Source organism: Giraffa tippelskirchi, chromosome 4 (assembly GCF_054371585.1).
Source record: "Giraffa tippelskirchi isolate mGirTip1 chromosome 4, T2T-mGirTip1v1.2.pri, whole genome shotgun sequence".
NCBI classification, from domain to species: domain Eukaryota; kingdom Metazoa; phylum Chordata; class Mammalia; order Artiodactyla; family Giraffidae; genus Giraffa; species Giraffa tippelskirchi.
Genome location: NC_137278.1, coordinates 137,055,093 through 137,067,636, shown reverse-complemented (window position 1 = coordinate 137,067,636; position 12,544 = coordinate 137,055,093). Strand labels below are relative to the sequence as shown.

The 12,544-nt window shown below is 38.7% G+C and overlaps 1 protein-coding gene across 17 annotated transcripts in view; it reads left to right on the top strand.

Moving 5' to 3' along the window:
• Window positions 1–12,544, top strand: part of TMEM117 (transmembrane protein 117) — a 543,516-nt gene that overhangs the window by 444,281 nt on the left and 86,691 nt on the right. The window lies entirely within an intron of this gene.

The following is a 12,544-nucleotide window of genomic DNA, read 5'->3' as shown; positions in this document are numbered from 1 at the left end:
GAGCCATCTCTGATCATATTTTGAGCACTTTTACTGGGAGTATAAGCCAAAGGGGCTTTTATGAGAGGGGCACCAAAAAGTCATTGTATGACCATTGCAAGATGGCCCCGGAAGCCATACAGAATGGTTTTGTTTTTTGCCAAAGCTTCAGGGAAAAAAAAAAAAAAAATCACTGTCATTTAGTAAATGGAAAGCTGCAGAGATGAGGATGATATAAAACCAACGAAGCCAGGATAAGCAATTGCCAAAGCAGCTCAGGATTTTAGAGCAGTTGAAATAGAATAATATAAAAATGCTTTTTCTGGTTATGGAAATTATCACTTTCTTTCAGTATTCACCAGAGATCATTCCATTTTTATGTAAACAATATTTCTGCCCTGCTTAGCAACAGATTGTTTGTACAGTGGCTTTGTGCTAACCAGTGCTACTCATGTAATCTTCTGGTGTGAATGCTTTGGGGTCTTAGGGATGTTCCTTTGAGTCAAGCAGAAAGAGACATTAACTATTACTTGGCACTTTGTCTTGTTCATTAAATGTCCATCCATTTGCTAGACATTTTCTTACTGCTTTCATAAGGCAGTTTTGTGTTTTCCTCTCCAGAGGCATTTGTAAGTCACCAGAACAAAGGCTCCATTGCTGAAGGGAAAATAAACTTCATTATGTTCAGAATTTATGTGAGATTTCACAGGATACTAGACTGGTTTTCTCATTTCTAGAGGCAAAGAGATGCCTTTATAAAAGATATTCTTTAGTGTTTTGAAAGAGAATAACAATCTGTTTTGCTTTGTGGTTATTGTTGTTGTTGAGGGAGGTTATGTTTTTGTTTCTTTGTTTTGGTATATAACTTAGCCCAGGCATGAGACTCAAGATGGTTCTTAAGATACATTATTATTTTGTGCTGTGCTTAGTAACTCAGTTATGTCCGACTCTTTGCAACCCCATGGTCTGTACCCCACCAGGCTCCTACATCTGTGGTGATACTCCGGGCAAGAATACTGGAGTGGGTTGCCATGCCCTCCTCCAGGGGATCTTCACAACCCAAGTATCGAACCTAGATCTCCCACATTGCAGGAGGATTATTTACTGTCTGGGCCACCAGGAAATATTATTATTTTAATGGATGAAAATTTAAAATATAGTATTGTTTTAAAAATTAAATAAAATTGAATTATTGTCTCACCTAAAAATTGACATACATCTTTTTTATTTCCTGTGTGATAGTTTAGCATAATGAAGAAAGCCCTAGGGAAGCCCTGGCAAGGTTCCCTGTCTCTCACTTGCTCTAGGACCTCCTCTGGATATTTATAAAATTGAGTTTATAGCACTTACACAATAATGTGTCATGCATTAGTTGTTTAAAGACTATTTTTATTTTCTTTCATCTAACACTCCTCTTAGTGAATATATTATCATAGGTAAAATATCTACTTTGCCCAAGTGGCCTACTGGTACCTCTTGAGCCCATCTTAGAGTCAGAAGTATCCATAGCCAAGTAGACCATTATCTTTTCATTTGTGTATGTGAGACCATAAATGTCTTGATTTCCTACTACCATCCACCACCTTTTACCCTCTTTATATAGTTTTAATTATTCTTCCAATATGTTCACTAAAATCAGGGATTGAAGTGGGAAAATGTAATGTTACAATTTGCAGATGTTATGGTTCACTCAAAGAGTATTTAATAAGAGAAAGATGGAAGGAAGGATAATCAGGATTTATGCAGGCTGAGTCAGCAGGGTTTGGAAGGGAAAGGCATTCTAGATGCAGGAAATGGCATGAAAGTGTGGAGTCAGTAAATCCTGAAGTGTTCAGAGAGTGGCCAGAACACCTTGACTGAAGATGGAGAGTTTCTGCTGAGGAATATATCAGTCTGGACTGTTTTGGCTACAAGTAACAATAACCCTGCCAAGCCAACTTCATCATAGGGGAAAGGGGGAAATGTATGGCTGCATGATGAGGCTGTCCTGCAGAATTAAAGAGGAGGTATGCAGTAGCATTTTAGTGGCATATGAAAGCAGAGACTAAAGTGTAACAGGAAGCCCAGACCAAGCTCTTATTCTCCAGCTCTCATCTTTTTTTCTTCACTTCTACTTTCTTATTCTCTTTTGCTGTAAAGCAGCTTTTTCAGCTTTCCAGTTCACATGGAAGAAGATAGCCACAGTCAGCACCTGAGAGAGAGACTGCTCTCTGGCCGTTGGGTCTAACTCTGGATTCCAGGGAAGGAGTAGCAGGGACTGGATTGTCCTGCATCCATCTGTGCCCTGTTGGGAGTGAAGCAGTTCTAAAGAGAATGGGGGAGAAGTTGGGCCTCAAAAACCAGAATAATAGGTGTCTAATACAAGGAGGAGTTGAAGATGAGGCCCCCCAGAAGAGATCTAATTAACTTCTTTGCTCTCTCCCTCAACCCTTAGTAAGCCAGCCAGGCATACTGATTCATCATTTGCTATGTCTCTTGTGGGGCTTCCCAGGTGGCTCAGTGGGTAAAGAATCTGCCTGCAGTGCAAGAGACACAGGAGTTGAGAGTTCAATCCCTGGGTCAGTAAGATCCCCTGGAGAAGGGCATGGCAACCCACTCCAGTATCCTTGCCTGGAGAATCCAATGGACAGAGGAGGCTGGCAGGCTACAGTCCATGGGGTCGCAAAGAGTTGAACACGACTGAAGCGGCTGAGCACGCATGCCTCTTGTAACCTTATCTTTCCTTCTCATTCCTCTGCCACCATTCCAGTCCTGACTCTCCTCTGTACTATTGTAAACTAATCTCCAGTTGAACCTTCTGCCTCCAGATGTCCCCTTGGCCCATATCCCCTACACAACTCACCCTCCTAAGCTTCCAATCTGAAACATTCATGTTGTATATGTCACTTTTCAACCAAAAATATTGTCAGTGACTCCCATTGTCAAAGAATGAAGTCCAGACTCCAGGAGCTCTCTCTTAGTGCCCTACGTGGTCTGACCTTATCTATGTATTCTCTCACATCTTCTATGATCTGGCTCTGCCCCAGCCCTGAGGACTATTGCTTGACCCCAGCAGCTTTATTCCAGGATGTCTGTGAGCCTCTGTTTCTTTCCCAGATCACGTCTCTCTGTCCTCTCTGCTTGTTTAGACTTGACTATTGAATACCATTCCAATGCCCCCTCAATAAAGCCATGGGATGACTTCCTCTTTGCAACTCCTGAAGCACATTTTACCCAACCTGCATTTCACCTTTCCTGCTTGGTAGAGCAGAAGCCATTGCTTGTAACTATCTATCCCTAGAGCCTCTCTAGCACAGAGCCGTACATGTGCAGCAATAGACTCAGAATAATAACTGCTTGATGAGGATAAAGTAGTGGCATTTTGGCACCGAGTTTCATGCAAACTTGGTCCCCTTCTGGAAGCATCATGCTGAAGTTCAAGGAACTAGTACATGTGGTGAGAGAGTGGATTTAAGGAATCAGAGCCTCAGAAGGCATATATTCAAGCTTTTAAAAATATCTAACACAAACGTCCTAACAAGCCCATAACCAACTAAGCTCTGATCTAATCAACTTCATATCCACATATTTCTAACAAAAGAGAAATAGAAAAGTAGTAAAACTGGTGGAAATGGAGAAGTAGTTTTACTAAAAGATTTTCCCTCATTAGAATTATTTAAGTGATTTAAAAGTAATCGATTCTAGGCTTTTCTAATGGTAGGAAAATTCAACTTATACGATTGAAAGATATTTTAATGTTTGGTTAAAAAAAAAGAAACCATTAGAATCTTATAGTATGGCTGTAAAGATTTTATTTTAACCGAATTAGTAGGCCCATTCTGAATATTTTCAGAGAAAGTACAATTATTTTTATGACTTTCAAATAGAATTTTTCTACATTTTTGTGAATAGTATTTGTTGTATCACATTTTTCTGAGTTTTAGTAAATTCGTTAGAACTAAGGCATAAACAGATGCCAATAAAGTATAACATGACTCATATAAATCATACATTACTGTAGAACACAAGAAGTAAATTGTAAAGAACACTCCCTCTGAGGAAATTTTGTCTCAAATTTATTTATATCATTTAACTTTATATACTCCTTGAATTCCTTTCTTAACTATTTAATTTGCAGTTATATTCCACCTGGGATTCCCTGATAGCTCAGGTGGTAAAAAATCCACCTTCAATGCAGGAGTCCTGGGTTCAGTCCCTGCTTTGGGAAGATCCCTTGGTGGAGGGCATGGCAACCCACTCCAGTATTCTTGCTTGGAAAATCCCCATGGACAAAGGAGCCTGGTGTGCTACGGTCCGTGGTATCACAAAGAATTGGACACAACTGAGTGACTAAGCACATGTATCCCACCTACTCATCTTTTCTGCTAGATTGAAGAAAAGATATACCTAAGACATATAAGAATTAAAAATACATGTTGTCCAGTAAGCAAGGGCTTCCCAGGTGGTGCTAGTGGTAATAAACCCATTTGCCAATGCAAGAGACATAAGAGATGGTTTAATCCCTGTGTGCAGAAGATCCCCTGGAGGAGGGCATGGCAACCCAATCCAGTGTTCTTGCCTGGAGATTCCCATGGACAGAGGAACATGCTGGGCTATGGTCCATAGGGTTTCAAAGAGTCAGACACAACTGAAATAACAGCACACATACACAGAGTAAGCAAAGAACAAAATGTGTCTTAGGGGTTCACCAAAAAAGAAAAATAAGCAAAAGAGAGATAGCAGTGTAGACAGAATAGTAGGGAGAAGCTTCAGAGAAGAGATTAGATTAGGACAGGCATCTTGAATTTTAGAAGGCAGAACAAGGAACAAGAAAAATTTTCCAACTAGGAGTAGTATCATAGTCATCAATGTGAGAACTCAATTTTGTTCCATTAAGATAACAAAACATTTGAAAATTCATTTCTATTGTTCATCTTACCAGGTTCTGGAGACAGAGAATGGAGGAAAGGAGATCAAAGATCAGTAACACAGTGCACAGGAGTCTGTAGCTGCAGAGAGGAATTCACAATTTAATGGAATAGATATAAGTAAAAAAATAGAGATATTTGAAAAAGACGGTATTTAGATGAATTATTCAGGTTGAAAGTAAAAATTCCTGCCTTGACACTTTTAAATTCAACTAACCCACCCTCCCAAGATCTAGTTGCTGATATGAAGGCCTTAGGAGAAGGAAATTCCTCTTCATAAGCTAGAGAACATTCTGGCTTTTTACTAGACAAGGAAAGAGAGAGAGTGAAAGAAGGAAGAGAGAGAAAGAGAAGGAGGAAGAGAAGTGAGAGGCTAGAAAAATAGATATAGGCAGGAGTGAGTGGAGGAGCCAGTAAAATTTTCCAGTGTGTATGAGTGGGTGGAGGTGGGCAGGATTAGGCAGTGGTGATGACCACAGAGGCCAATGATGCTATCAGTTCAGTTCAGTTCAGTTCAGTTGCTCAGTTCTGTCCAACTCTTGGCAACCTCATGGACTGCAGCATGCAAGGCTTCTCTGTCCATCACCAGCTCCCAGAGCTTGCTCAAACTCATGTCCATCAAGTCAGTGATGCCATCCAACCATCTGATCCTCTGTTGACCCCTTCTCCTCCTGCCTTCAATCTTTTCCAGCATCAGGGTCTTTTCAAATGAATCAGTTCTTTGCATCAGGTGACCAAAGTATTGGAGTTTCAGCTTCAATATCAGTCCTTCCAATGAATATTCAGGACTGATTTCCTTTAGGATGGACTGGTTGGATCTCCCTGCAGTCCAAAGGCCTCTCAAGAGTCTTCTCCAACACCACAGTTCAGAAGCATCAATTCTCCAGTGCTCAGCTTTCTTTATAGTCCAACTCTCACATCCATACATGACTACTGGAATAAACCATAGCTTTGACTATATGGACCTTTGTTGGCAAAGTAATGTCTCTGCTTTTTAATATGCTGTCCCAGTTGGTCATAGCTTTTCTTCCAAAGAGCAAGTGTCTTTTAATTTCATGGCTGCAATCACCATCTTCAGTGATTTTGGAGCCCAAAAATATTAAGTCTGCCACTGTTTCCATTGTTTCCCCATCTATTTGCCATGAAGTGATGGGACCGGATGCCATGATCTTAGTTTTCTGAATGTTGAGCTTTAAACCAACTTTTTTCCTCTCCTCTTTCAGTTTCATCAAGAGGCTCTTTAATTGTTCTTTGCTTTCTGCCTTAAGGGTGGTGTCATCTGCATATCTGAGGTTATTGATATTTCTCCCAGCAATCTTGATTCTAGCTTGTGCTTCATCCAGACCAGCATTTCTCATGTACTCTGCATATAAGTTAAATAAGCAGAGTGACAATATACAGCTTTGACATACTCCTTTTCCTATTTGGAACCAGTCTGTTCTTCCATGTCCAGTTCTAACTGTTGCTTCCTGACCTTCACACAGGTTTCTGAAGAGGCAGGTCAAGTGGTCTGGTATTCCCATCTCTTTCAGAATTTTCCAGTTTGTGGTGATCCACACAGTCAAAGTCTTCAGCATAGTCAATAAAGCAGAAATAGATGTTTTTCTGAAACTCTCTTTCTTTTTCAATGATCCAGTGGATGTTTGCAATTTCATCTCTGGTTCCTCTGCCTTTTCTAAAACCAGCTTGAACATCTGGAAGTTCACAGTTCACATATTGCTGAAGCCTGGCTTGGAGAATTTTGAGTCATTACTTTGCTAGTGTGTGAGGTGATATATCTGTAACTGAACTCTTATGAATTGGTGTGGGAAGATTAAAAAACTGTTGAGCTTCACAGCTGGATTGGTATAGCCTAGCATCAAGATCACATCTGTTGAACAAAGTGCCCAGGAGGTAGGGGAAGTCATGAGTTAAATTGCTAGAATTCACAGGTAAGTATGGAAAGGTTTTGAACACATATGTGTTTCCTTGAACTTTTCTTCTGTTTAACAGCTTGTCCTCTAGAAATCTTCTCTCATCACCTTGTGTGTATCTTAGCTTTATATATATATATATAAAATATACATATAGATAAATAGATAATATGGATTAAATATTCATTGTATATGTTACAGCTTTATGTATTTCAGAGTGATGGGAGAAATCTTTTAAAATAGAGACTTTTAAAGAGAAAAAGAAAGATTCAAGAATTATATTTTGGTGAATATGTGTAAATACACTGTTGATGCATCTTTTCAATACTTCTCTTTCTTGTAACTTATCTATGCACGTGCCTATTACTTTCATATCTACATACCTACTTTCCTCCTGTAACATGTGAGTCAAGGAGAGGAAATGTATTTTTTCATTTTCACAGCTAATTCATGTTCAGTACATTGCAGCCTTACCATACATATTTTGCTGAATGAAAGAACAAATAAAGGGATGAACATAACATTATTTCAGAAAAGCCAAGGAATATGAGATTTTTTCAAGATGTAAAATGTTTATGCACAGCAGGAGAATGAACCATCAATACTATCAGATTAGGTCATTTCCACTGAAGTATGATCCTACAGTAATTAAATATCCAAATAAAAATTTGAATAAAATGCTCAGTTAAATATTAAAAAGGACTCTTTGGTCTAGTTGGAAGGCACTTAAGAGAGAAGTAATATTTCCTGAAAAGTAATTTTTAATGCACTGAAAAAATAATTATGAAGATTACAGTCAGCAATCATTTTACTGAATTACATTTACAAATCTAAATTGTATTTCTTTTCTGTTCCATACATCATTGACTATTTAAAAAAATAAACATTGTATCTCTTGATAGACTTTATTTAAAAACTCTGTTCACCTGACTTTAGTAGGGCACTTGTTTTGAGAGTGGAATCAGTTCCTTTAGAACATGGGGCAGAGCAACAAGCATGAAGCTATTTTAATTAAATAGCCATAGTGTTTTGACAAGTTGGCATATATTTTTAGGATGAGTTATTTCAACTGTTTTGTTTACAGCTTACTTAGAAAGGGTTGTTTAAATGACTGTCCACCAGTTTTAGCAAGCTTTGGGAATACTTTATATAAATTTCTTCAAAGTATTTAAGACTCCTCTTCACATTTGTTTTACATCTTTATTTTCCTTATGCAATTTCTACACTCCTGTTTGAAAACACAGGTAATTTCTGTCATAGGTCAACATGATGATGTGAAATAAGGGTTTATCCTTTAAATAATACCTCGATTAACCATAAATCCTGGTTCTCTTCATGATATGTGTCTAGGAGATCGAATTGCAACTTTATTGTCACCATTTTGTGCTTCTGACATCACTGTTGATCCAAGTGGATAATAGAGACATTCAAGTTGTAGACCCATTTAAATGCTTCAGACCCCAAGGTATTTTGTTTAAAAAGAAAAGTTAGAGGATAATCACAGAGAGGAACCTCAGTATATTAATTAGTAGTCCCAGAAATTGGTCTCCAAATAGCAGACACACTTATCATAAGTCATGTCCATGCAGCATGACAGAGGCCAACCAAGTGGGCAGGAGGTGCCAGAGAACAGACTTTGGCAGAAGGTGATAGGTAAACTGGAAGCATTGGAGTTATCAGGCAGAATAAAATTTAGGATTCAGTTACAGGTATATGACAAGCTTCAGTCGTGTCCGACTCTGTGCGACCCCATAGACAGCAGCCCATCAGGCTCCCCCATCTCTGGGATTCTCCAGGCAAGAACACTGGAGTGGGTTGCCATTTCCTTCTCCAATGCATGAAAGTGAAAAGTGAAAGTGAAGTCACTCAGTCGTCTCCGATTCCTAGCGACCCCATGGACTACAGCCCACCAGGCTCCTCCATCCATGGGATTCTCCAGGCAAGCGTACTGGAGTGGGGTGCCATTGCCTTCTCAGATATGACAAACACACTCACTCGAAAACGCAGCTAATAGTCTGGTTAGCATATGAAATAGATGACAGTTTTTGAAACAAGCAGGAAGGTCTATGAGGGATTATTGTGAGTAGGAAAGATCACGCAAGTCTTTATGGATAATGTGGGGGAGAATGTAGCTTGAAGGAATTATAAGATTTGTTTAAGCAAGTGGAAAATAGAGACATTCAAGTTGTAGCCCCCTTTAAATGCTTCAGACCCGGAGGTATTTTGTTTTTAAAAAAAGAGCTAGAATATGATTTTTAAAAACTAGGAAGATATAAATTCTATGCTATTGCACATGAGCAGTAATTTTTTCAAAGCCGCACTGAGGCAGCAAAACAGAACTCCCTTAAATTAGTATTTTGCCAGTGGATGCATTGTTTCCAGGTGCTGTGGAATGATCAGTGCTTGATCATCACCCCTAAAGAGTGTTCCAGCCCGGCCCCTACCCTATCTTTGTGTGTGTGTATCATGATTTTCCCTGAACCTCATGTATTGTGTTACCACTTGTTATTGCATCAATTATACATGATAAAACAAAGTGTAATGTTGAAGACTAACACAGTCATTTCATGAGGCTCTCAGCTTCACTGGGGCAAGTTTCAAACAGGAAGTATTATACTACAGGTCAGAGTTTTATAGGTTTGTTGGAGGAGGTAATGAAGAGGGTGTGACCCCGCCAGTTGACCCACAAGTGGGATCTAGCACTTGAAAGGCTCCTCTCTGCTCCTCTGTGTTTGTATATCTCCTGTCCACATCATTCCCATAGTGCAAGCCATTTTCAAAGGATCAGTCTTTAGAGAGCAAAGTGTAGTTGAGACCATGTGATAGGTAGTTGGACATGCAAGATGAGCCTTGAGGAATACTGGGTAGAAGCTAATGTAAAAGGCTAGCATTCACTGAGCATTAGTATTCTGGACAAAGACCTGGATGCTTAGGCACATGATATCCTATTTAATCTTCTCAACCCCTCCTACAGGATTGATAGTGTTATTGTCTATAATTTAACAAACGAGAAAAGTGGAAACTGCCCAAGGTACACAGAGTCTGACTTCAGCAGAATTGGGATTAAAAAAAACACAGCTGTTATCATTCCAAAGTCCATAGTTTTTTCAGATCTTGTAGTATTATACATAACAAATTAATTAATATACACAAATACACCCAAGTAATGTCCAAAGCAAAGCACTTGACATATAGCAGGAAGCTTCGTGAATGAAGGGAACACTCCTGCAATAGGCTAGAGGCAGGACTCTAAAATGTGATCTTGGTTAAGTCACTTCATTTTTTCTCATCTACAGTGTGACAATGTTTTCCTGACCCATGTTATTTTTATGATAGACTTAAAAAGGCACTTCAAGTGTGATATTTTACATATTGAAATTATATAATCTGGTTAGAGGAAAATAATTTGGTTAAGAAGTATTTCAGAGTTATGCTATGAATTACAATTAATCATTTAGGCTTCTTTTGATCTTAGCTATGTGGCTCAAGGGTAAAGAATGTGCCTGCAATGCAGGAGAGTGAGGAGACATAAGTTTGATCCCTGGGTTGGGAAGATCCCCTGGAAGAGGAAATGACAACCCATACTAGTATTCTTTTTTTTTTTTTTAATATTTATTTGTTGATTGATTGATTTTTTAATTGCTTTACACATTATGTTGGTTTCTGCCAAATATTAACATGAATCAGCCATGGGTATACATATGTTCTCTCCCTCTTGAACCTCCCTCCTATCTCCCTCCCTACCCCACCCCTCTCAGTTGTTATAGAGCCCTAGTTTGAGTTCGCTGAGTCATACAGCAAATTCCCATTGGTTATCTATTTTACATATGGTAACATATGTTTCCATGTTACTCTCTACATATATCCCACCCACTCCTTCCTCCCCCTGCAGCTGTAGTTTCTGAGTCAAATGTCCATTACTTTGGAGTTGAACATGCCAGATGAGCCTTGAGGCATATTGAATAGATAGTGGCTCAAAGTCCAGTCTAGTCTAGTTATACTAGAGATTGGGTCCATTACCAAAAGCCCATAGTAAAAACCTTTCTTAGTGGAAATGACAAGCTATGAAGAAGGGCAGAATTTGCAGTGTAAACACAACTGGGCTAAAAAGAAAACAAGGATGAAGAGAGAAAAGGAAGCAGGGAAGAAGAAAGTGTCATTAAGTCTGTAATCTATGTCTGTGTCTCCATTGCTGCCGAGCAAATAATTTCATCAGTGCCATCTTTCTAGATTCCATATATATGTGTTATTATACAATATTTGTTTTTCCTTTTCTGACTTATTCCACTCTGTATAATGGGCTCTAGGTTTATCCACAGCATTAGAACTGACTCAAATATGTTCTTTTTTATGGCTGAGTAATATTTCATCATATATATGTACCACAGCTTTTTTAGCATTCATCTGTCGATGGACATCTAGGTTGTTTCCATGTTCTAGCTATTGTAAATAGTGCTGCAATGAACATCAAGGCACATGTGTCTTTTTCAATTTTGGTTTCCTCAGGGTATATGCCTAGTAGTAGGATTGCAGGGTCATATGTTGGTTTTATTTCTAGTTTTTTAAGAAATCCCCATACTGTCTTCCATAGTGGCTGTATCAGGTTACATTCCCACCAACAATGCAAGAGCATTCCCTTTTCTCCACACTCTCTCCAGCGTTTATTATTTGTAGACTTTTTAACGATGGCCATTCTGACCAGTGTGAGGTGATATCTCATTGTAGTTTTGATTTGCATTTCTCTAATAATAAGCAATGTTGAGAATCTTTTCATGTGTTTGTTAGTCATCTGTATGTCTTCTTTGGAGAAATGTCTGTTTAGGTCTTTTTCCCGCTTTTTGATTGGGTTGTTTGTTTTTCTGGTATTGACTTGTATGAGCTGCTTGTATGTTTTGGAAATTAATCCTTTGTCAGTTTTTTCATTTGCTATTATTTTCTCCCAATTTGAGGGTTGTCTTTTCACCTCATTTATAGTTTCCTTTGCAGTGCAAAAGCTTTTAAGTTTAATTAGGTCCCACTTGTTTATTTTTGTTTTTATTTCCATTACTCTAGGAGGTGGATCATAGAGGATCTTGCAGGGATTTATGTCATAAGAGTGTTCTGCCTGTGTTTTCCTCTAAGGGTTTTATACTTTCTAGTCTTACATTTAGCTCTTTAATCCATTTTGAATTTATCTTTGCCACACTAGTATTCTTGCCAGAAAAATCCCATGGACAGAAGAGTCTGACAAGCTATAGTCCATAGGGTCACAAAGAGTTGGACACGACTGAACTACTGCGAACACATACACAGAAAACTAGAGTAATGTGATGATATATAAAGAGGCTGAAGTCTCAGTGCATTGCGTCCATAGTCTGCTAATAGAGATGTACCCTAAGGGGATGATTTAAACCCTTACCTGTTTGGAAGAATCACCAAAACTTACGAAAGTGTGAATTTTCTGACTATAGGGAGATTGCCAGAAGTTTCTCACTTAAAAGTATACAGTGGGGCCGAGGGATTACTAGGCATTACAGATGATTCTTGTGACTCCAGTCACCTGGCAGCCAGTTAAAAATGCAGGTTTTCAGGTCTTCTTATAGCTAGAGGATTTGGCCTGTGAATATGAGTTTTTATTTGCTCAAATGAATTTCTCTGAAACTGATTGCTCTAAGGTAACCCTAGTTATAAGTGAATGTCTGTAGTTACTACAATTCAGATGGCTATACATAAAATTACATAAAAGAACCCCAAGAAAATTCATAT